Below are 26,755 nucleotides of genomic sequence, written 5' to 3'. Positions count from 1 at the left end.
TTAAATTTCATTTGGTTTACAGCACAATCAAGAATACTTTTGCTGCTTTCTTGAAACTTGCTAAAAGGTATTGACTGTGATTTGGGTTTTTAGTGCTGATCTTGTCACTTGTAAGAAGTATCTAAGCTGACGTCTTGATTTTTTTTGCAGTTTTCTTTTTTTCCAGGATAACAGCATGGTAGTGCGAATAAGATTCTGGCTGTTGGATTAAAAGAGTGACCTTAAAGTAGAACTAATGAACTTTACACTTCAAACACTCTAAGGGTGCTATATTACCGCCGTTGCTGTCAGCTGCATTTTGTACTAACCTCAGGAACTGCTAAAGCCTGGGATAGCAAAATGAAGAGTGAAAGGGCTGGATTTAAATACACACACACATATCTTAAATTGTATTACAAAGAACCCTCAAGCACTCAAGAATTTGGTCCTTAAAGCTGTTCAGTGCGTAGCAGCAGGAGTAAAGTAGTGTAGCTTCTGGACCCTCAAAGGGATTGAGGGCTTAATACCTTTTCCTGAGCTCAGGGGAGAACCCTGATTTCTGTGGTTTGTGGTCTTGTAGGATTCAACTTCCCATTAATGATGATAGTGGCTGCAGTGTGATCCGTTTAGCAGTAGGTCTGGCTAAGAAACTTCAGGCAAAGTGTGTGTGTGTTTTCTTTTAGCACCTGCCTATAAATGGAGAAATAAGTGGAAAATAAGAACATGAGAGACACCATACAAAAAGATGCAAAAGTAACATTCGTATGAAAGTGTCTGTCTCTTCAGACAACAGCAGGATTTGATTATGATATATGTTTGAATATAGGTGTTCCCTTAAGCTGATGAAAACGTCTTCTGATGATAAAGCACGATGTAGTTTTATGGGCATTAGTAATTTTAGTTAAAGGCAGTGAGAGAGCCTGGAGTTTATACCTAAAAGTACAAATCACCTGTTCTTACCAGAAGCGTGACTTTTGACTTCTCTAGGTCACCAGTCTTCTCCCCAGGTGATGCCCATGTGTTAGGTATGGACGCCGCAGTGTGGAGGAGAGGCTCTTCTGTGGGCATGGGTGAGCTGCCTGGGGGAGAGGCAGCAGAGGGGGGCTAGTACAGTAATGATCTACTACTATCCTGAGCTTTTCCAAGCCAGACCATGCAGACTTCCAGGCTGTCTTGTTGAGGCAAAACTACTCTAATACCTGTAAAGGATTAGTAATCTCAGTTCTGTGTCACTGTTGTAGGAATAACCTTTATTTTCTAGCAAAGACAAGCCCTACGACTGAGTTCCATGGCTAATAAATTAGGAAAGTTGGCAGTTGTCCTACAGCCATGCTGATTTTGAAGTAGGTATGATGTTATCAGTGCAGTTGGTATAGAACATCCTTCTACAGAAAGAAAAAGAACTTTGTTGTTGGATATCAAATGTTGTGTATGTGGCTGTGACATCTAGCCACAAACTATTGGGTTTAACTAAACTAATGGTAGGGTCGGCACCTTTTTAGGTGCATTGCAGAATTTGGAACGTTGTTCGGCATTCTTTTTATGGGGGGTCTAGCCAGAACTGGGTGAACGTGTCCTGTTGTAAAAAAAAAAATAAATAAAATGTATTCATACTTGTTTGGCAGCTTGCTTGATACGATTTTTGGACTAAAAGAAAATGTGAATGTTGAATTCAATTTATGGGACAGCTAAGTCCTGTTCTTACAGTTTCAACTGTAAGACAGCTGAAAATGTGGAATGGATGTATTTTCATGCATGTAACAAAACTTGTATATGTGGGAAAAGTGTAATTAAAAAAGCCAAGCAGCTAATAGCTGCATTGCTATATATGGAGTTGTAGGACCACTAAAAATATCATGTGTGAGTTGGAGAGGGAGAGGGTTGGGATATGATGATGCTGTGCTAAACAGAACTTTCCATAAAGAAATTACTTTCTCTATGCTTGAAGCATAGTAGGCACAAGCTGTTCAGCTTATTTTTTAAGAAACTGTGTACTTCTATAACTTTTAGATAGTATAATTCAGATACTGGTGGTAACTGAAGATGTATGTGTTAACATCATCTTTGTTTATTATGTCGCCTTTGTCAGAGGTGTGAGCATCTAACATACTGATGGTTGGTTTGGTTTCCCAGAAATTTTAGAGGCATTAAATCATAAAATAGTTTGGGTTGGAAGGGACCTTTTGAAGGTCATCTCGTGCAACCCCCCTGTAATGAGCAGGGATGCTGCAATTAATTTCCCTGCCCTTCAATATGCATGACTTTTCTGGTAGATGAAGCCTATTTGGTCCTTGTTTTCCCTGAGACTACAAAACTTTTTAACAGCACAGCTTTTCTCTTAGATTTTGTGGTAGTTTAGGTCTTTGTAGGATCTGCAGGTGACAACAGTGGGTCAAAATAGTTACCTTGTGAATTGTATTGGATGTAAACTTGACTGGATATTCTCCACAGTATATTGCAACATACTGCTCAAACCCATGCACAGTATTGCATGTTTATCTGGTAGACAGGGAGAAAAAAGAGGTTATGGCATGATGCCTTGTTGCACAGTGACTTCAGACCAAATTACAGAGAGGTCTAATTTGGGGTGAGTCTGATTGAGGATAAAATACTTTTTTACTGAATGCTAGCACTTACTAATAGGGTTAGCAAACAGGGGGAGCTAATGGATCCTGCTCCTGAGAAAAAAACAGTAATTATTGGTTGGCTTGCTGGGAATTTATGCATCTTCTTTGTGAGAGCACGTGGGCAAAGGGCAGGGATGGGCTGGCTAGTGCACGCGGTGGCTGCCACCAAAGAACTGGGGATTAAGGCTTTGCGTGCGGAGTTGATGACGGGAATAACAATGGCTAAGGGGGACTGTGGGATTTGGTTCTGATAAATGTTCATGGCAGATTGGTGATTTTTTGTGTTTGTTTTTTAGAAGGTTGGTTGTAGATGGTGAAGACTGTGTGTGTATGTGAGTGATGTAGCTGACCGTGAGATGCTCCGTTAAGGGGCTGGGGTCCAAGTCTGTCTTTGAACACAGCTACGCTTACTATAAGTCCGACTCAGGGCAAAGGTCTCCAAAGCCAAGCAGTCAGTAGGTGCTGGGAGCCTGCAAACAGGGAGTTCCTGTCGTCAGTAGGAAAAACTGAAATATTTGTGCATAAATACTAGGCAACAGACACCATGACAAAGGGGTGTGAACTATTGGTTACAGATGTGAAACTGATTTTAGAGAGAGCAGAAATACGGTAGGGTGGCAGATATGTTTGGAGTTCTGGTATAAGAGCACATTCCTATTCAGGAACGAAAAAATGAAAGCTAATTGGTGGAATACCACCAAATAAGTAATTAGATGATAAGAGGGAAGGAAAGAAGAAAGGACATCACAGACTGAAAATAATTTCTTTGGAATAAAATAATTCTAGGGGAAGAGAAGGCTATTAAATTAATTCTACTGAGGTAATCTAGGAATTTAAATCCTGGGGTTTGGATTTAGATGTGTAATTTGTTAAAGAGAAGTACTACTAAGAACTGTGTCATTGCAAAGACTTATTCTCCAGTTCATAGCTGGGAAATTTAAAGTTCTACTAAGAAGAGCAGGGCCCAAACATTCACGTATGTTCTGCATGAAAAGTTTCTTCATCAAGTAATTGCTGAAGCAGAAAATCTGAATACCAGCTTTCTTAAGTGATGATGGCGTTATTGGAGATGTAGGTGTCAAAGATAACATTGAGTATTCCTAACTAAATTCAGTTGAAATAGAAGAATAAACAGTTCTTTGGTTCTGTCAGTACACTTCTGGATTTCAAAGAGATCAAACAAATAGGACTATTTTAATAAAAGAAGGTTAATTGTGGAACCGAGAGATTGAATGGGAAAAAATGCCTGGATGTTATTAAAAAAAAAAAAAAAAAAAAGAGAATTAAGAGGAATCTCTGCCCTTAAAGGAGAAAAATGGGAGATGTAGTGCCCAGGCTTATCTGAGTGAATAAGCATCTTTGCAGTTAGAGATGGTAGAGTCTACAAGCACGGGGGAATAGGTAAGCAAATTGACAGAAAATACTATGTAGGGATAGAAATAATACTGTAAAGATGTCAAGCTGGATTAGACTTTGCAATGACTGTGAAATGGTAAAAAATTCTTGCTTTTTTTTTTTTGTGTGTGTAAGAAGGCAAGACCCATGTACAGTGAAGGTGTGATTGGGATTAAGGATGGTTTGAGTATGGTTCTCAAAATAAATACTTTGCTTCTGTTATCAATAATGATAACAGTCACAGAGCAAAAACAAGCCGGGTGACAGAAATGAATGTATGTAAACAGAAGTGATCAAATAGATAGAAACATGAATTTGCAAGCTTATTGTGTACATGCTGAAGCAATCAGATGGTCTTTGTCCAAAAATTCTGAAAGAACTGGTACATAAATTCCTTTGACAAAGAGGTATTTTATGCAAATCTACCAAGTCAGAGGTGGAGCTCTGAAGCTTATGTTTAGGAAGAGTATCATGCATTGATGCTGGTCAGCAGCTGAGCACCCAGTCTCCCCTCACCCCTGCCAGTGGAATGGGGGAGAGAATAGCAAAAGTGAGAAAACTTAAGAAGGAAAAGAGGTGGGAGTGGAACAAATAACCAAAGGCAATTGCTTGCCACCTCCCACAAGCAGACCCCTGCCCAGCCAGTCTCTGAGCAGCAGCCACCTTGAAAGTAAACCCCCTGTCTGCCGAAAGTCCTCTTTCTAGTCCAGTTTTTATTGCTAAGCATGAGGTTAACAGTATGAAATATCCCTTGGTCATTTGGGTCACTGTCCTGGCTGTGTTCTCTTCCAGCTTCTTAGCCCAACCCTAGCTTACTGCTGAGGTGGGATGGGGGGCAGAGTGGGAAAAGCGAAAAGCCTGACAAACACTCTCAGCCAAAATATTACTGTGTTATTAATGCTGGTTTTAGCTCAAATTCAGAACGCAACACCGTACAGGGTGCTGTGACAAAATTTAACTGTCTCCAAGCCAAAGGCTGTACAAACAGGAAGGAAAAAGGATTTTGGCAATATAGACCTATTTGTCTTGACACAGAGGCACATGAAGATTTAGAAAAGGTCTTTGAAGGAGTAGATAAAGATGTGGAGCTAAATGAAAAAGGGGATAAAATGCCGTGTGGATTTTCTAAAGATAGCTCATCACTGTCTAACCTCTTAGCTTTTTTTTGATGAGAAAACTGATTTCCAGGCAAAGCAAATGTGTCAGATTTCCTCTATCTGGAGTTCAGTTTAGCATTAATGTGACAGCCCCTGAGAAGTTGTAGGGTCAAAGGGAATGCTCGTGTGGAGGGCTGGCAATAGATACTGCTCCAAGGAACTTGCTTATATAATCCTGGGAAGGAGGGAGGCAAAAAAGCAATCGAATTCCTTGAGAATTTGTCTTTGGACCAGCCTTGTGTTGTATTTTCATTAATTATCTTGGTAGAAATATTAAGAGTGTACATGGTAATAGTAGCTGGTAACAATGGGGAGAGACATCATCAGAAAGAGGAACGGAAAGATGTTATCCAGGAAGAACGACGTGACCAAAAGGACTAGGGTAACTGTCATAAATAAAATTTGGTATTATAAAATGCAAGGTAATGAATTCGAAATCCCTGACAAAATCTTTTGTGAAGTAGTTAATCAATAGAAAATTACTGTAGCGTAGTAGTCTCAGATAGTGATGATGAGTTACTAGCTTGATGTGGCTACAAAAAAGGTATGTGTTGGGGAAATGTATCAGGAGAGGCATTCCCAACAGTGAGAGAAAAGCATCATTGCTGCTGCTCCAGACTCTTGTGAGGTTTTGTACAAAATGTTGGGTAAAATTTCTGTCATTCATTAAGGAATGTAATTCAGAACAGAGCTACGAAGCCTATGATGACAGTGAAAGGCTCTACGCAGGCTTTAAAGAAAATGATGTGGCGAACCTTCTTTTGGAAATTAGCTACAGTGAAGAGTAGGAAGTCATACAGTTTTCCTCTCTAAGTCTGTTGGAGTGTAAACACTAGGCAGAAAAAGGCACTAATTTAAGTTGGAAATGGAGTCTGTTCTATTGCAGCAGAGTGTTTCTGAAAAAGCATTCTGATCAAAATAGTGAGGCTAAGAAAATGTTTGGGTGTTTTATTTATTTTAAATTTGGTAACTTTCATTAAAAGGTAATGTGCTGCATGCATCCAACAGGAAAAGATGGGAATTCTTATCAGTCAGTTTTTATGTAGGTGGATGGTGGAATTTTTTCTTTGTTTTTTCCTTTTTCCTGCAATATTACTATAACAACCGCTGCCCAGCAGGCTGTTGGACATGAGTCACTGGTAGTCTTAGAATGAACTGTTGAAAAAGCTATTTGAGGCTAGATGGCATCAGTCTAAGAGTAACTTCATACTTTTTAATAGTTTATGCAGCCTTCTTCCTATGTTGTATATCACTGACAGAGCTATTGGCTATCCATTTCTTTGTTCTTTATACTAATAAACATTTGAGAAAAGTCATCCTTGAAAAGTTCGGCTGAGGTAGGTTGGAGCGGATTTGCAACAAAATTGAATTTTGACCATTTTTTTTTCTCTTCTCCAGTTAATAGGATTTACTTTTCTCTAATGATGTCTGTCTTTATTTTCCACTGTTTATGATTTTTAAAGAAACTTACCTTTTTTTTTAAATTTCAAACAGTTTTGTATGGGTTTTTTAAGGCCATAAGTAGTGGATCCTGTTTCCTTGAAATTATTGCCACTATTCTAGTTGATTATGGTTGGTGTGGACCAAGTCCTCCAGGCTTCTGAATGTTTTAGAGTCCTTCTGTGTGTTTGGTCTTGATTTAATGATATTTATCACTGTATCTTTTTAGGAATATATTCGCAAAAACTCTGAAGGTACACAGTGGAGCAAAGGGTATACAGCCTTAACTTAAAAGAATCTGAGATGCACTGAAGTGAAACCTCAGGAAAAGTGGTGTCTTAAAAAATTAACTTTTAAGAAATAAAAAATCTGAAAGCACGGCAATGTATAATTGAGGCCAATTGTGTACCTCTTTACCTCTGCATAGTGATACCAATATCATATTTGTGCCACTTATTAACAGCACCACCATTATGTATTTTCTTTTTCAGATTTATTGTTAAGGGTCTTTCACTTTCCCTTTGATACTTTAGAATTTATTTAACCAATTAAGAAGAGTGGAGTTTAAACATGAATTTTCAGATAGAGCCAAGGCTGCTGAAACAGGAGATTCTTTGAGAACATGTCAGATTGATGTTTTTGTTTCATATTTAGTGTCTGCAATTATAAAAATAATCTTTTTACTAGCCTTTATTTTGCCTGATCATATCTATGTAACTCTGCCATGTTTTGGCAGACTATAACACATTAAAAGCTTTAGAAAGTAAGTTTAAAATCTAAATGCGGAGAGGTAACCATGACTGTATTACTCTCCTGGGAGGAAAATGCTCTTAGAGTGCCTATTGAAATCAGCATTATCATTTCAATACATGTCAAATATGAGTCATTTCCTAGTTTAGGCAAAATTTCTTTATAAATCTTTAAATCTTCCAGTTCTTTCAAGAAAAGGTTAAAGTACTTATGATTTAATGAGACCGCTTTACATCATAACTGTTTGACTAGCAAGAGAAAACTTGTCCTTTCCAATTTGTGAAATCCTTTTATTTTCTGCACAAATTTTTGAATACTTTAAAATTTATATTAAAAGCAAAGAACCTGAAACTTAAAAGCATGGAGGAAAACATTTATTCCATACAATCTCTGTATATGTATTACTAAATATGAGGTGTTTTAAACTGTATATTCCCTAAGTTTAGTAAGGACATGAGACAGCAAGGAAGCATTTTAATTTAACAAATCACTTTGAGTTCCTGTTTGAAGTCATCACTTACTATCTATTAGTGGTTTGTCAATCCCAAGAAGGGAGGGGAGAGTGTGTGTCAATTCTACGTATTAGAGCTTCTCGTCTATTGATTGCAATTGTGTTGAAAATGTTTAGGGTGATGCAGTCTGTCCATATGGCTGGTGCTATGCTCCCAACAGACAGCAGAAATTAAACGTGTTACAATCTAATGTATTTGAGTGTCTGTTTAGAGAACTGATCTTAGAAAACAGTAAGCATAGCTCTCTTGGCAACTGGCTCATCATTTAATTTGCTAGTTGCAGGCCATTCAGATACTGCTGCTGAACTTGCAGCCTTGGGGTTCGTTGATATTATCAGTAACTTGCTGTGCTGTATCCAGAAGTCCTGCTGTGGTGCTTGACTCCTCATCTGGTCCATGTCAACCATTTGTGTTGATTTGAAAGCTCTTTGTTGTTATAACTTAATCTCCTTGGGAATCTGTGATATTACCTAGATGCCTCCATCTTCTCTTTGCTTATACTGTCCCTTAAACTATGTCCTTTCTTGCAGGAATTATGAGTTCAGGGAAGTTCTTGCATGTTTGCAGGTATAGATTTACATCTAACAGCTTCCTGGGAACACAAGACAAGGAACTTCATCTAGGCCAAGATTTTAATTTCAGAGAATGCCAAACATACAGGTTTTGTCAATGCTGTCTTGACTATACTTCTGAAAATCACTGATGTTTTTTCAATTGCGAATGCAAACCCCACTGAAGTCTGCCCAGACTCTGCATTGTATATGGTAGGAATTAGGTTAAGCCTTTGTATAACCAGTGCTGGGTGGAGGTAGTACTGAATGGTTTGCAGAAGCTGTGCCTGATTTGGAGAGTTTCAGATGAGATTTGAAATCCATCACATTTCAATTTGTTTTACAAACAGTTTGTTTTCTTATATGAAAATATGTGGTAGCCAATTAAATTTTATTTTTTATAGTAGAAGCACCATGTCAGGAATTATTTGCTTTCTTTTTTTGCCCCTAGTCTCAAATCTTTAAATGTCCTGCAGTTCTTAAGGTTGTATTTTTGGCATCTGGTGTGGTTTTGCTTTTTTATGTAATTTTTATTTTTTTAGACTAAAATGAGTAGAGATGAATAATGGTCTGTGCTATTATAGAATTGGTGCGGTGGTTGTGAATTAGAGAATAACTTTCAGTTTTCCTAAGCATACTGTAACTTTTTTTTAGGATAATTAAGAGCTGTGAATTAAACTTCTAGTGATCATTTGAATATGTGATACATCTATTTGTAGTGTGTAGTTACAGTACGTAAAATATCATTTGTAAGCATTTTTTTTGTTGGAAAAAAATCTTACTTAATATTATGGTGGCATATGAATCTAAAAGAGATGTCATACCATATGGCAGTAGCTTGCCTACTTCTTAGAGGAGAATGTCTTGAAAGGTAAGGAAAAAAAGATGTTCTTTGAGTGTTCAAATTCAATATTAAGAATAACAGGAGTTAAGAAGAACTGAGAGAGAGAGAGAGAGAGATGTGTGCTGTTTAACAGAAGCCTGTGAATTAAACTGTTGTCATTGGAATCAACTGTTTTCAGATTGCTCGAAACCTGGAGTCCTACTGGGAGAAACATAAGCAAAAAAATATTGCTTAAACTAGATGGCTCTTAATTCTGAACTAATTTCTTAAATACATGTTTATGTATACCACTTACAAGTGGGTTCCCAGGGGTTTGTTGCTTGGTGTAACTTTAGGTTCACTTCTGCAGCTGTATGACTGCTTCTCCATTTATATGTTTGTGTGCCCTTGAATTGTGTGGGGAGCAAACTTCGAAAGATGGGGAGTAGCTGCATGTACTTGATACAGCTGTTGGTATAAAACATTAAAATGACACCCACAGGGTGCATCTACATTCAGTTTTGTGTACAGGAAGGGTTCTTTTTGACACAGGTTTGCCTTCTGTTTGTTTGGAGTGTTGTGTTACTAAAGAGCGCTGCTGATATGCTTGAATTTGACCCCTTTCTGGGGAGACCAAGCCTGAAGTTGTACACTTGGACTATCACCGTTTAGAGCACACCATTTGCAGTGTGGGCAGAAGGTCCTCTAGCAGGTAGTTCTTGGCATGCACAGTGTGTGAGCAGAAAACTGGCAATGGCTTTGAACTTTGCTGGTGAAGATGGATCACAGATATTTAACCATTGTCCTTCCCTCTCTCTGTTATGCCAGTTGCTAAGTAGATGTTTTCACAAGATACTTGAAACTTTTTTTGAGAAGAGTCTAAAAACATAAGGAGTACAGCCAAATAGAGAAGCTTTGGCTTTTCCCGGTTATTTAAAAAAAACCAAACAACAACAAACAACAAAACAAAACACCATAACTACTACCTTTGAGTTTCTGAGCTTAAAGACAGATTTAAGTCAGAAGTCTGATCAAGAAATAGAAGATGAAACTTTCCAATTGTCCTTTATGCAACCTCCATTACGTGTGAACTCTCTCATGTACAACTTGCATTAACACCTGTGCATGCAGCAAATGGAAGGTGACATAAAGGACATGTGTAGATTCCGCACAATGCCAAATCCATATGTGCTGATGGCAGTCCACAGGAGGAATCTTCTGGTAAGTTGTCGCATGTATAATTTTCTCATGAAAGCAACCTGGCACTGAACAGCTTGTCAGCTGCTTGGCTGGAAGGTAGTAAGTTCTGAGATGGAAGAGGGTGGGAAGAACTCCTGTCTGTGTATCTCATCCCAATACCTCAGCTCAATAATGCCAGAAGTTTTGCATTGTTTTAGGACTGCTGTGTTGGTTTGACAGTCTGTCTAGATGCTCTGTCTTTGGGTATGAAAAAACGAGTAGATGTATAGGAACAGCTTTCTTTTAGATACATTACTGACCTGGTTTCTGACAACCAGTGGTTTTGAAGCTTCTTAAGCTAGACTGTATTGAATTGCCATTGACTGACCTATTTTAAATTTAATAGTCTATTTCTTTTTTTGTGATTTATATTTTGATATAGCTAGTATCTTGTGGCAATGACTTCCTCATATGCCATTATGGCTGTATGAAATTGTTCTTTAAATTTGCTGTCCACTAATGTATTTTTGCCAGTTTGTCTGTTGCTTTTGATTTATCATTCTCATGCTATTTGATATTTTGATTATAGAACTTGACTGTGTGTTATAATTGTTTATAAACTGCATTTCTCCTTATATTGAAGCCATTCTGCAGTTTGATCATCCTCACTGACCCTTTCTGAAACTTTTGGGGGTATAGTATTATAATTTTGGGGATACAAGGGTCAGAACTCCACTTGTTATTCCGGATGCTTTGCACCATAAATTTCTAAAGAATGAAGCTTTGTGGTATTGTTCTCAATTCCTTTTCCAATAAGGAATGTGTTTCCTTTTTGCCATTGAGCCTTCTGCTCATTAGTGGATGACTATCTACAGTAACTCCAAGACCACTTTTTTTCCAGGCAGTGATGGTTCAGAGCTTAATGTTACGTTGATGTAGTTAAGAATATTTTTCTTATGTCTGCTACCCTGGGTTTAGCACATTTAGTCTGCTACTTTATTGCTTGTTTCTTAACAATTTTGAGATCTTTTTGTAACTTCAGAGTATGCTTGGACTTTTACTGTCCAGCTATATTAACTCCGTCCTTTTTCACCTCACTAACCATTGTTTTCAAGCCTATACAAAATGTTAAATATCAGACACACTGATCAGCTTTGTTGTGAAATGTAGCCATTTAATCTCGACTTAAAATCTTTCTGGAAAGCCAGTATATTGTATTGGTCAATTCTTTATCCACATGTAACTATTTCAAAGAACTCAAAGATGTATCTTGATTTCCTTCCACAGGAATCATGTTGTCTTTTTTAGTATACAATATTAAACATGTACTTTTCCAACTAATTCACCCTGTATAGACTTGATTTGATGGATTATCAGAACAGTTGGTCCAAGCCTTGATCATATATCATGTCTATAATTTTCATTTCTTCATTGTTCTTTGATCTGTGCAGGGTTAATTGAAAATTCTATTTTCTGTTTCTGCTGCTTTTCTGATGTCCCATTGAACATGACGTTGCTGTTTTTTCTTTTTTTTTTTTTTTCTTTTAAAAATTGAGCTGGAATACCAGCTTCTGTAGCATGTTTAGCTAATATACTTTAGATAAAGTTGAACTTTCTTTAAAGAATTTTTGGTGGCATGATCTGTATAATTCCTGACATTCAGGTTCAAACAGCTTAGGCTTTAAATTTCATTTTGTCACAGTCCACATGCATGCTTAGTTAGGGAATTTTTTTTTGTTGGATTTGTTTAAGTTATTTCTTTCCCTAAACTTGATTGGTTTATTTCCTAATTTGATAAACAAATAAACTGGGCCTATTTGGATGTAGGAGAGTCTTATCCTTTTCTGATTCTATCTATTCCAGAAAAGTGTCTCAATCCAAAATTGGCATAAATTTTTTTTCCACATACTGTTTGTTCGTTTGTGTGCAGAATCATGCAACCTTGCTCGTCTGACCTTTTGTGATACTGCCAGCGTTTCAAAGAGTGGCGCTGTCTTTGATCTTCTGCCTCCTACATTAAAGCCAAAATATTTTCCTCTTGAACCTGTCCTCTCTCCTTTCCAGTGGTGTTTAGGTGTATCCTTGCTATTGAGTGTGATTATAGGTGGCCTATATATCTTGTGAGGTTCATAGTCGTTGCACCTGTAGGTAAATCAGCATGTGATATTCAGTGGCAGCATAGACTAAACTATCAATATTGCTCCTAATCTGACATTTCAGAACTTCAGGCTTCTGTTTTTTTTCCACTGAAATTCTTACCCTGAAGTTTTATCCTTAGTACTCCAGAGAGATGTGCCTTTCTCTTTTGAGTTTGATGACCATGTTCCATGGAACTTTGGTGGTTCTTGAAGTCAGGACTGATCAAAAGAAAAAGTCTCTCATCTTTTGGAACTTCTTTAGGTGGTCTGCTTGAATCTTGATAGTAGATATTCTGTTTCTTCAGGTTGCTACTTACTTGTGCCTTATGCATGTACCTCTCGTCTGTGAGGCAGGTAATTAATGTAACAGGACCAGTAAACTGGATTACCACTCTTCTGCTGGACTTCTAAAGGTATTTTATTGTATTTGAAGGGCTTTTATCCTTTTCCTTAAATTGTGTTTATTGGCATACTCATCTTTGCTGTTGATCAGCAATCTCCCTGGCTGTTCCAAGCCTTAACTTGAGGCCTGGATACTGAAGTGCACAGGAAACCACTATGAACTCTCTGAGCAGCCTCTCCTGGCCCTCTCCTGGCCCATCTCCAACAAAATGTGGTTGAGGGAGCTGTTGCATAGACTTTTAGGTTTAGCTTTTTCCAAAAACAACAAGCAAACAAAACACATCTAAGCCAGGTTTGGTCTATGTTCAGTTAACAGCACAGTTTGGGTCTACTGCAAAGCTTCGCTGGTAAGATGCTTAGTAGCTCTGGAGAAAAGCAGTTATCAAAAAATGAAAATTGAAGCATACAGTGAATTGTCATCAAAAGGAGTGTTGGAGAGTTACAGTACAAAGGAATAGTTGAATGACCATTTCTAAAGGACTTTGTGATGGAAGGAAGAAAGCTGGGCACAGAGGAGGAGGGAAGGGCCTGAAGTAAGGTTGTTGGGAGGAATATGAAAGGAATCAAAGGCAGAATTTTGTGTATCCTTGACTATGAACAGAAACTAAGCCTTGAAAGGAAAGATGAGACTTTATTTGCAAAAATCCCTTAACGGGATACATGGAACCTTTGTGACAAGGCATTCAGAGGGCAAGAATAATTGCTTTCTTCTTACATAAATCATCACAAAAAAAGACAGAGGGATGGATTCTCAGCCTTCTAGCCCCAGCAGAGCTATTCAGCTGTTGTAGAACCAATATATTCTTGCATTAGATTGGGGAATGACTTATAAGTCCCAGCACTGAGCAGTGCAAGTGGTGCAAAATTCTTCACATATAATAAATTCAGAAACCTAGAATTTAGTATTCAGCTGATAGTGTAATACAGGGTTAATAATTGTACATTAGTAATGGCTTCCTTCATTTGTGTGGGAATCTGCTTATTCTTTGACTAGTGAAGCACAGAGACTTTATTCAGAAGGGATGTTTCATTTGACATCTACATTTCATCCCTAATTTACATGATTACAAGTAGTTCAGGAAAATTCAGAATCAGTGGTTGTGCTGTATTTTAAATGGAGGGGGCAGAGACAAAACGTGCATTGTTATGAGATTATCTGAAACGTACTTTCAGACCTTTTGTTTCAGTTAATTTTGGCAAGTCTATGTAACTGTTTTAGCTACTAAAAAGCAGCTTGTTGAATCCTTGTCTCCTTTCATGTTACTATAGTGATCAACAGATCTTGGATCTGATTTGTTCTGTGACTTGAGGAAAATAGAGTCACTATGCAGCAAGAAAGCAAACAATGATCCATGTATTTTCAGATCTGATGACTAGGATCCTCTTATGTTTTATTGTTTGGAGCTCATTTGTGGCACAGGAGTCACTTGTTAAACCATTCCATGTAAAAAGAGCAGAGACAGAGCAATGGTTAAAATAGTAGTTAGAGAAAAGCTTATTTGTTAATTGCTTTAGTTTTTAACAGAATCTGGATTTACAATTTTGGACTTGGGTTCTTCTGCTACTGCCTCTCCCAGATATGCTTATTCTGTCCTGAGGCACCAGTAATCGATTGATAGAGCTTTAGTGACAGAGGCAATAAAGAATATTTTTCATTGGTACAGTGCTGGTTGGGGTAGAAAGTGGCAGTGCTGTATTTAACCATTTTAATATTACTTTGTACTGCAGAAATACTGGTGAAGTGCTTGCCAACAAAAGATGAGATGAAAATTGCCAGTCCATAATTGGAATGCGTACTCTGTGGCAGAAGGATCACTGATGCCTGATTCAACAATTTATTTTAAAACAATGTTTACTTTTAAAAATACTAATTCTTTAAAAATACAGACCATTTAAAAAGCTGTCTCTTTTTGCATTGTTCTTTGTCTTCAGCCTTGTTTATCAGATAATTGACAGTGTGGGTTATATCAATCAATTTTTAACACAGTACTAAAGTTACCCCATCCAAAAAATTAACATATGTGATTCTTGTTTTGGATCCTGTTGCTTGCTGTTACTTGCACTTTTTCATCTTGAAGACTTTATTCATGAAATAGCTATTAGTTTTTCTTAAGCCTGTAAACCACCTTATGGGTCAGCCTGCATTCCAGTTACATTCTGATTTCACTGGTTGGGGTCAAATTTGTATTAATACGTGGCTTGTTCTTGAACAAAGTTAATTGCTTCAGGAGCATTCCAAGGTTCCATCTTTTTCTTCCCCTGTCTACCCCCCCCCCCCTTTTTTTTTTTTTAATTTATGTTGTTCAGGGAATTGAAGCTGAATAGTGGATCTATGCACAAAAAGAAAGACTTGGATTGAAGGAAAACCATTTCCCGTTGAGAAGGGATTAACATTGTAGGAGATAGTGAAAAAGAAAAAGTAAAGGAGGGCAAAGAGAAAAGCTAAATATCTTTTATACAAATGCTAGGAGCATATGTAATAAGACTGCTGAATTGGAGTGACATGTTTTCAAGGATAAGAAAGATATTATTGGAATAAGAGACACAACCAGGAAAACGAAGGGGATTTAAAATGCCAAGATACACAGTTTTAGTGAAGGGAGAGCTAATATAAAGCTGGAAGAGATGTAACAATATTGCTGAGGGATGATACTCAATCTGCAGTAGGAAACGCTCCTGCTTCTCACTTCCCCTCCCCCCCCCATTTTTTTTTCTTCTTTTTTTTAAATTAAGTTCAGTGCTTTGCATAGAAGGTGAGGACAATTTATTGTAGTTGTGATTCTTGGCTGTTGCACGAGACTTGCAGGTGGTGAGAAAAAAAGCCCAAACAATAAAAATATTTAAGACATAAAAACCAGGTCCCTAAGAAAGCCAGAACTTTGATTTCAAGAATGCTAGGGTGTTGAGGGAGAGGGAGTAGGAAGAGAGATTGTTAAAGATCAGTTAGGATATTGACTGTGTTAAAACTACAAATGAGAGCGTGTTTCTACTGTTGCTGTAAGGTTGTTGCCTTTATACTGTTATTGAAACAGTATAGAATGTTGTCACTGTTATCACGGAAAGATTGTAAACATAAATCTGTATATGGAGATAAGGAACAAAATCAAATGATCATAAAATCATGAAATTGGAAATGGTCATGGGGTGGGGGTATGTGCTAGACAGAGGAGGCAGCCCTAAAGTTATTGATTTTAGCAAAGCTAACTTTGAAGGAAAGCAAAATGCTCCCGGGATTTTTGCCTGCAATCCTGTGATGAATGGGAAATCCACTCCACACAAGTAGAGAGTACATAGTGTATAAAACACGTAGAGAGGCTGCAATTAAAATTCATCCCAGTTAAGTCAAGAAAAGGAAAGGCCGATATGGGCCTGAGGCAAAAGAAGGAAAGGCAAAGAGACAACTTGCCCCTCCCGACCTTATGCTTTTTCCTTTCCCCTTCGCTGTTCTTTACCATTTCTTCTACTGTCCCTTTATCCTCTCCAGCCCTTCTGTTTTAAGACACTTCTGTCACTGTGGTCCCCTGATGAGGTTTCTTCCTCAAGTCTGTTTCTTGTACACTGGATTTCTCCCAGCATGGGCATAACTGTTCAGAGAACTCATAGCATGGGTGGGAGTCTCTCTTCCTGCTTCCCCCCAGAAATACTGTGCATCCCCTTAACCACAGCTGCAAGCTCTACATAGTTGACATTTCCTCTTCCCCACCTTCCTTTAGGTGTTTGTGGGTCTGGGGTGATTTCAATTCACCGTATGGTGAGGGAAAGAATGAGGCAGCAGGAGCTGGGGAGGGAAAGAAAGCAAGTGGGTACATAAGTCATGTGGACAGTGGCGCTATATGAAAATGTTTAGGAAAAGACACCGCTTCACTAGAGCATCTACCACTGAAGTGGCAGGAGTTTTCCAAAAGAGAAGGGTCAAACAAGCACACAGATGGCTGCAGGTGGTGTTCCTTTCTTTTGTGCAAAGTTGCGACCCAAACCAGGTTGTCTTTTAGGACCCAGTATGCAAGATCAGGCATCACATTTCAAGTTGTAAAGAACAGCTGTGAGGAAGAAGCTAAATTTAACGTATCGGAGGTCTGAATCTCAGTAGTTGTAAAATGGCTTTGCTGCAGCTGAAGGCAGTTTATATTAGCTGAAGATCTCGCCCTTAACTGAAGCAAACAGTTTGAACAAATTTTGATCTGGCATTTTATTTTTAAAAGGCAAACAAACATGATAATGGCAAAAATGGCTTTCAGAAAGAGATTTAATGGGACAGCGATGAAAGATTGAGTTGTCTCTTTCTGTCAGCCAACCTGTATTTTATTTTTTTCTTTGTTTAAGCCACAATGATTTGTTAACTGCAGAAGCTGGCAACAGGCAGTGAGGATGGCCGTGTGGTCTTATAGCATCCAGCTGATGACCAGTTTCTGAAGATGGTATGAGGGATCATAAAGTTTAGTTCCATGTGTATTGTGATGATAGTTGCATCTATATTTAAAGCTTTCTGTCACTGAAGCACTCCTGGTGTTGTCAGATGTCTATTGGACTGGATGAGCTGCAACTTCTTGCAATTGAATGTCAATAAGACCAAAGCAATTTTGGTTGATTCATAGCACCAGCTTAAGCATATTCACTTGCACAGATTACATTTGACAGACAGTTACCTTCAGCTGAACTCTGTGGTTAGAAGCCTTGGTATACTCTTGACAGTGAGCTTAAAGCTGATGCCTTATGTTTATTTCATATCCTGTTTTTGCCTTCCTAATACTGCATGTGTATGTCTACATTTAAATAAATTCACAGCTGAAGTACTAGTCAGTCCACTTGTTATCTCTGGACAGAATGTTGTGATGAGTCAATTTCAGTATTTAAAAAATGTTTTTTTCCCAGTTAGGCAGATTTAATTTCAAAAGCCATCTAATCGAGGATTTTTTTTGATCAGGAACTCCTGGAAAAGTGTCAGTCAAAGTCTAACAATGAAAGTAAAAGAAAGAAAAAAGTCGAGGGTAAAACCAAAGATGAAGAAATGTTATTCCCTTTGGAATGTTTTCTTGGTATTCTACCAGTTTGCTGGCCTGCAGGAAAATATATTCAACACAGGTGTTCTTACCCTGTTATATTGGTGAAAGTTAAAATCTGGATTCTGCAATAAGATTGTGCACAGTGTCATCAAATACTGATGTGTGTGTGCACCCCCTATAAATCCTGTAAAGAAGGGCATCTTTCCAGGTCTTTTCTTGTAATGGTCCTACAATAGCCTGGGTTAGAATACAGTTTAATTCACTGATTCTGTTATTTGATCCTGCTTATGGTGAACTTATGTATTTTGAAACTTCATTTGGAGCATACTGAAGAAGAATTAAACTTCTGAAGTATTTCAAACCATTTCCCCATGCAGGCTTCTAGTCAGCTTAAAGCAGCATCCCAATTTTGAAGAATTGTGTGATTTAATGCCATATAGCTTGTGTGTATACTATTTCCACTCACTACTTCAGTTCCTGTTTTTAAAGGCTGAAGGTGATTTTCCTATAGAGACTAAGGAAGTGCTAAAAGGGAGATTTTTGAGTTTTTACTTCTCACTGAAAAACAGGAATGCAGCATCCTTGAATCTAGATGTGAATGAACTAAAAATAAAATACTTTACAAATGTTCTAATTTATAGTTGTGTATTTTGGCTAGACTGGCACATCTGGTAAGAGGGCAGGGTTAACTTGGTGGTTTTGGCTACGGTTAGATAATGAATCCCAGTCTAGAACTAGGTTGGCAGGATTTCCTAAAAATGACAGAACAGTTGGAAGTAAAGGAATCTCCCACAAACATGAATGCTAACTTAAGCACTTTCTTTTTTAAAATCATCATACTGTGTTCCTGACCATGCTGTTACTTAAATCAGTGGTTGCAATGAATGGCCCCAAGCCCTTTTTGTTTTCTTCTTGTGAAATGCTTTTTGGCCTGAGAACCAAAGATGTGTGAAAAGCACCACATTGAAACCTACACAGATGCCAGAGTTGCAGCTTGCCTTTCTCTGCTTGTGCTCTTTTCCTTCAAGCTTGCAGCCAAGTTGCTTCAAAGGCTTGAAATACAGAGGGGTGGGTGGTAGATTAAGGTTTGCTCAGAGGTGCATAGTTCTTAATAGCTTAAAAACTTTTTTTTGCCATGTGAGGGTAGCATAGGATTTGAATATGGAAACATGGGAATATACGTATGTTAATAATAGCAGGTAAAATAAATTTTATTATGTGCATATCACTTGCATTTGCTAAAAGATAATGGACAAACAATCTAAAATCAGCACTGAATATTTTAAATAACTGTATTACCTATATAAGGTAGTACTCCTTTTTTGCTTGGTAAGAAAGAGAAATGCATTTGAAATCAAGACAGATTCTAGCTGAAGCAGCACCGAGCTCACTGGCAAACCCATCAGGCAGTTTTTACTGGTATAGAAGGTGCCGTTTGTCTGTCAGGTGTTACACAAATAAATTATCTGAGCTGGCTTGTCCTCCTGGATATTATTCTTTAATTTCCACGCTCCTCCCTCCCCCCATCCCCTTGTCCCTATTAACATGGTTATTAACATCTTTTTTTGGGCTGTTTGGGAACAAGATCCCAGACAAATTCCTCCTGACATATTCTTGTTCTCCTGTGTTTGCTGCATAAATTCATTATCTCTTGGCAAGCTTTAGATATGCCAAATTCTCTCTGTGTTGTCTCAATTTTCATTCCAAATAAAAAAAAAAAAAAAGAAAGAAAATGCAAAGAGCAAAAGAGAAAAAGTAAACTTTTTTTTCTGTAAGCTTTTTCGGGGGGGTGGGGAATTAAAAAAAAAAAAAAGAGCACAGGAGTTTTTGATGTATGTAGGACATCTTCCCAAACACCCCTAGCAATGATGTTGTCACTGCCAAAATGTACTTACACTACAAAAATGTACAGTAGTACTTGTTTCTGAATTATCCATTTAGCTAAATTTTAAAATTTGAGTTCGGCTGTACGTGGCATGTTGTAAGGAGAGATAAACAATATAAAACTATAGGAGCAGGCTGTGTATCAGTGTTGGTGAGTAATGTGTGGAGTAGGAGGTGGTTGAGTGTGGTGTGGCATCCTGACGCATCTGCAGAAGTTAAGCTGTGGAAACTACTGCACCTCTGTTTTATAAAGCAGTCATAAAGTGGCTGATAGAGAGATTACTTGAAGGCTTGAGAGGAGTCGAGGAATTTTGGGATAAACCATTTATTTTGTGCTCTGTATTAATGCCTGAGAAAAACAGTCCTTGGGGGCGTGAAATCTGCTTGCACCTGTATTCATTTTTTATACATTTTTGTGTGGGTTTGGTTTTTTTGTTGTTGTTGGTTTTTTTTTTCCCAACAGCTAATTGTAAATGTAGTAGATTAAAAAGGAGAAATAAACCTAGCTGAATAGTGCAAAATAAGAATAATAAGGCAGAACGGGAGGCATAGGAATGGCATAGACCTTTGAGATTGGTGTTCATGATGTATAAATTCTGTTTATTTTGTGAAGGAAGGTGTTGAATTGTGGCAGAAAGTTGTCTGCTGTTTCAGATGCATCAATTTAGGGGCACATAGATGCCCAGGTTTTATAAAATACGTGAAATGCGCAGCATTGTGTTTTTTGGTTGCTAGCTCTGCTTAAATAACAGCTGAAAGTAAACTTGGATTCATGTGAATGGTTTCATCCTATTTTTTTTCCAAAAAATTCCATTCATCCACTTCGTGTTGCTTAAGTCTGTGCCACTGACCTTTCCTCTACAGAAATTCACTTACAAAATAGTAAAGCTGCGTTGGAAACCTTTGTAACTGCAGCTTCGGCAAGATTTGCAATTATGCCAGAAAAAACCAAAATAGATACCTGTGTTGGTCTCATCTCTTTGATATGCAAAACCTGTTTACTGTAGCTTTTATTAACTGTTACGCTTCTGTTTCACACGTGCTTTCGCAGAGTAGAGATGTGAACCCATATGTCCCCCAGTGGTAGAATATGCCGTCTATCTTTATGTGAGCAGGCAAGACAGTTTTTTAGACAGGTTGAAGGTGAAAAGGATTTTTATGCTCAAGTTTCTGATTAGACCATTATAACAGCATCACTAATTCCTCTCCTTCCATCTATTGTCTTTCCTCATCTGTTGTCATCAGTGACCACTGTTGATTTGTTGACTCTATTAAAGTATTCAAGGAAGCCACAGGCCTGTCATTTTGGTCATAACCTTAATCTGTTTTCTCACCTTGGGAGAAAATGTGTTAATACACCGTCTGTTTCTATAGAATGAACTCATTGAAAAAGTTCCTGATGCAACAAATCTGTAATACATTTAGAAGAAAAAAAGGTTCTCTAGGTCTTGGTTATTTTTAACAGATAGCAAGCTATGTTTAGGTAGCAACTTTTATAAGAAATGTACCAAATTAAATGAAGGTAATGACTTGTAATGATATGTCATGTATTAATTTTTGAGCTGGATGAGTTGCAACTTCTCTTGATTTCTCTTAATCTGATTCCTCGTTATTTCTGGATGATTAAGCAAATCCTTTATGGTAACTTCTGCTTTCATTCACACCTCTGTAAAGCCTGTCTAACTATTGATTCTGGAGTTTCTTTAGCTTTTATAGCAGCTAGGGGCAGGGGTCATTTCTGTCATTTGGCTGATCTGCAAAAATAAATGAACCATCTTTTTTTTTTTTTTTTTTAATCCCTTACAGGTGACTTGTATAGCTACGTAGTTGTTCTTCATAAAGCACTTTAAAATTCTTCATAATCTGTATCACCTTATTTAATATATTTTTATTTGAGAAACTTCTTGCTGTACAAATAGAGCTTATGTAAAGGATAAACTAAACCAGACTTGTTTTCTTAAGTTTATTTTTTCCCTTATTTGGAGGAGTATTTGCTTGGTTTTTTTTGTTGCTTTAAATTTTAGTTTGTATTTAATTTCTAAGTTTAGCTTGCATTTGCAGCTAGTTAAATTTGCATTTTTAACTTAAAAATTAGCTTGCTTTTTTTTGTTTTTCCTGTTGTGTTTGGTTTTTTAGTTTTAGTTTGTAGATACCTGATATTTGGAAGAATCTTGTTCCCTATCTGGTACATATCATAGATCCCTGAGCTGCTTCTTTTTCATCTTATTTGGAAACAGTGGTTACTGTTACATGTACTGGAATGTATTCTCTTTCCTAGTATTTATTTGAAGATAAATTTTTGGTCCTTGTCCTTGTTTTATATGTGTCGGTCATTCCTGCCTTTGCCATCTGAGACTTTCTTTGATGGTATAAATAGCCTTAAGAGCTGAAGTTACAGTTGAAGTGTTTGCCATCACTAAGTTGGCTGGATAACTAAATAGGCCAGGGTTGGTATCATTTGGCTTGAATGATTGGAAAAGATTTTTTTCTTTCATTTTTGGTGCCAGAGTTCTCTCTATTGTGGAACTCCTCATTTATGGCTTGCAAATCTGGGAAGAAATCCATCTGGTTTCTTCATCTGTCTTGCCAGACACTGTGGTCTAGTTATTACAATAGATGATGAAAAGAAACTTTAAGAATAAATTGTATTTTATGGTTACTAGAAGCTATGATGAATAAGAATAAAAAGAATGTATATTTAACCAGCAGAAGAGATTAATGTTGTCTTGAAATAACTCCCCTTAATTTATCTGTAATATTTTAATAAATCTTTCCCGTGCCATTAAATATTGGGATAGGAAAGATAACCTAAAGGGGAAGATTGTACTTGGTAAAAAAAAGGTATATCTTTCAAATATGAATTCTAACACATTTGGGGAAGAGACCACCACATCTGTTGGTTGTATGTCATTTAGTGCAGAGGAGTTTTGTTCTCTGGTAAGTGATCTTGAGTTCTGCTATGATATATTTGGGTATTCTTTATTACTTTTAATGGAACATAAAGGATTCTTTTCATGTTTCTCCTTCCTATTTATTAAAAATAATTTTGCACAAGGTATGTGGGTAGTGTTAATCTTAGGACTTATTTTTCATGCAAAATTCTTACTGATGCAAAAAGATCATAGCATGCACTGGAGAATTAACTTCTATCTTGGCTGAAATGATGTAATTCAGTTCTAAGTGGAAGAGACTAAAATTGTCTCAGTTGCCTTCATATGTATGTAACAGGACATTTTGATAACAGGATGATTAATGTGTGTGAAGAAAAAGTGTATGTTGCCTAAATGTGCCATTAATAATAATTATTAACATATCATGCATGTATGTTGTGATGTGTTATTACCTCAAAGCCTAAACTTTATAGAGCAGGGTCTCAGAATTCCTTCAAATTGCTTTGGCTTGGAAAGTGCCACTGTAGCTTAAAAAAGGGGAATCAATATAACTGTGTCTTCTACTTGATACGCAAAATGTGTTCTGTCTCTCTGTTAATGAAGAGGAATATTAAGCTTTTTTTGGAAAGCATATAGTTAATTTTTACTGAAAACCTAAATATTTTTATTATACCTGTTATACTATTTATAGCTGTTATACTAGTTATTTATTTATAAATTTATTATACCATTATATGTTATAACTATAGATAACACTGCAGTTCAAGGCTATAAGAAAATAGAGAGAAAAGAAAAAAACTATGGTATTTTTGAATCAACCTGTATGGTGGGTGCCTTTGGGAGAAATACATTTTTGCATTCAAGCAGCAGCTATACAAAATCATGCAAAAGAAATCTACAGAAAGCTACTAAATATACAGAAACTACATCTGGCTGATTAAGTGTCTGAGCTGTTGGTGGTTTGAGGTTCAAAGAGTATTCAGGAGCAGTACTATACATGCTTACCATGCTCCTGTGTGCTGCTGTGCTTCTGCTTTGTGCCACAGTTAGTCCCTTTGTCACAGTGCTCTGAAATGCAGTATTTGGTTGTGATATTCTTTTTTTTTCTTTTTTTTTTTTTTTGCCACGCAGACTACTGTAATATAGGGGAAGTTTCTGTTAGCAGTTAATACATGAAAGTACTGGCTTTTGTTTACATGACAGCTCTGCCTGATTCAAGCCAAGTGGCAAAATTAGTATTAAATTTCATTGTTACGTTTTCATGAGTAGGGTCTGAGTAGCACAGATCTTTAGGTGAGAAAATAAACAGTTGTAATGTCTTTTCTGTCCCTATCTCATTTTATAACCAGCAGCTTGTGCTTTTTGTGCTTCAGTGCATGCTCCTTCGTTCTGCCCTACAGTGACCCATAGGGCAGGGAATTTTTCCTAGGAAGAAAGTGATTGGATTTGGTATTGCTGGCTCTGATGGCAGTTTGCTTGTGACGCAGGGCCACAAGAGCTTCATTTGGGATGCACTGAAGGAACTTGCCTACCAGCTCATTGGCCCGGCACCTCTCATCTTTGAAACTCTTCTGGATCATAACAGGAATGCTATTAGAGGAAAGATTATGGATATCTTTCGCCATCTCAGTTCACCATCAAATGGGTTTTCCATTGCTTGGAATGGAATTGGTATTAGGCTCTGCACTGGCAGAAGCTAATGTAGTTGCAGAGTGAATTTATCTTAGTAACTAATCCTTGCCACCTCCCTGTGAGGTGATTTGCTAAGTATCTGACAGATGGGGAAGCATGGGAGGGAGAGATGGTTTCAGAGCTGGGATTAGAGCGCTGATGTCCCAGGCTTCTGGTCGTGTGCTCTGTGCAACCGTGAAGCCAGCCTTTCCTACCCATCTCCTGTTACTCTCTTGGGGAAATTCCTATTGAACGTTATTAATAAAGACAACAGGGGAATAATCCTGTTGTCCTAGTCAGGAGTGAAATTCATCTTTCATTTCTGTGGTATTGTACGCGACGTAATGCTAACGGTCAGGAGACCCCGAATAACCACATCAAACAGCTGATTCGGTGCCAGCCTTCCTTCTTATTTAGCTTAGCCTAAACTGACACCAAACTTTGAGACATTCCTCTCCTCCCACAGTGGGATTTTTTTTTTTTTTATACCACACATGGTTTCCCTTCTACATTTTCCTCCCGTGTCAGATATCCATACCCCCTTTAATAACCAGCAGGGGGATCATTACATTGAGCTACTGCCAAACGTATAATGACTGCTGCCTTTGCCTTACACAGTCACTGCACTACTGATATCCAATTCAGCATTGTAAAGTGCTTAGGGCTACCTTGGGGATGTGCTATATTAAACCCAACTATTCTAAATCCTATTTAATACAAAGAGGTTGGGGGGGGGGGGGGAGGGGGGAGGGAGATTTAAAATTGTCATTAGTCCCCTATTTTCAACAAGTCAAAATACCTGGTTGCTTAAGGCCCAATTCTGTTGCTCTTAAGTCGTAAGTAGTCCCGCTGATTTTGGTAGTGGGTGCATGACGGTGAGCACTCCACTTACCACTGGGTGGGGGGCAGAATTGGGATCCTATAGAAGCTGCGCCTGAGCCTGGAAGTTTGCAAGGAGGTGATGGGGGTGAGTGTGCCTGGTCCTGAATTCCACTTACGAATGTTTTACAATGAAAACGGGAAAGCAGAAACATGCTTCATATCTGACTAAAAATAAAGGTACTCTTAAACTTGTAAAAGACAACATTTTTATTTGAATGATATGACAGAGCTGCCACAGGAGTGTTACCTGCTATAAAGAAAGCTCAAGAATTATTACCTTTATTAGACCAGTGACACTGAGCTTTAGCCATACATTTCTAACTTCTGTCCCTCTACAGAGACAATTTTCTTTTCTTAAATAAACTGTCATGCTAGTGTTAATATATTGTTGGCTCCCTCATACTCTGAGAATACTGCTGATATAAAACATGTATATGTTAGATTGGTAATAGTATCTTTAGTGTAGCTGACTAGAACAAATGTGTTTCCCTCATGGCTGTGCTAATGTGATAAAGGAAAATTGGCTGTTCATCAGCTTTTGGCTGGGTAAAGACAGTAGAGATGGAACCACATTCTTTTTTATGCATTAATACCACTGAGAACTTTTCACTAGTTATATTTCATGTGCGGGCATGTTGTGCAAAGATGTTGTAAAACATGAGATAATGCTACAAATAACAAAGTAGAAAAGCCTGTATCTTTTATGATGATAACAGTCAAACACCAAATGACAGTAACAGGCTGTAAAAAATGTGATGCAGAAAAAAAATGCAATGTAGCCACCATATATGCGTATACTTAGGCTCTTGCAAATAGGGCATCAGATGTTTAGAGGGCTTTGAATTAAAATTAAATAAAAAACTGTTGTATTTAGGTCATTGATGTGTCAACACAAAAGATAATTTAAAATGGAGAGATGTATTTTGAGCGGTGAAACTCATATGCAATAACTTTTTGAACAAATCTCAAGGCTTAGTAATTATGATAATAGCCTTCAAATTTCCATCAGTGGAAGGGCAATAAATATTCCTGTCTAAATTTCGGAAATATTGACTGAATCTGGAAATGGCAACGAAGCTCAGCATGCATGTATATTTTAAAGTGCAGTTTAAGGAGAAAAATTCATCTGTACAATTTTGCATGAAGCCTAAATAAAAAAAAAAGAACAGCCCCCCCCAATTAAACACCCCCCCCCCCCCCATCTCATTTCCTATTTTTGTTACTTAAAATGCTGTTAGACTCATTTCGCCCGAGGCACTGATGCTGATCATCTGAGCTCAGATTTATAGATAATTGTGTCTCTTTATCTTGGTCTGAAATTTGAAAGATTTTATTGGTGGAATAGCATTGTGAGTGCTTATGTTGTGGTTTTCAAACTGGTACTTTTTCAGGTTCTGGCTTTCCTCTTCGCAACAAATTATTCTGGCTTGTAAACCTTTGGTTTGTCCTCACATATATATTGTTCTTATGA

General features: G+C 37.5%; 1 protein-coding gene across 1 annotated transcript in view; it reads left to right on the top strand.

The window, feature by feature from the left end:
- Window positions 1-26,755, top strand: part of USH2A (usherin) — a 390,912-nt gene that overhangs the window by 6,949 nt on the left and 357,208 nt on the right. The gene's annotated exons all lie outside the window — the stretch shown is intronic.

This window comes from Falco rusticolus, chromosome 12, assembly GCF_015220075.1.
Source record: "Falco rusticolus isolate bFalRus1 chromosome 12, bFalRus1.pri, whole genome shotgun sequence".
Classification (NCBI taxonomy): Eukaryota; Metazoa; Chordata; class Aves; order Falconiformes; family Falconidae; genus Falco; species Falco rusticolus.
The sequence above is the reverse complement of the archived record's forward strand: the minus strand, read 5'-3'. Positions and strand labels throughout refer to the sequence as shown.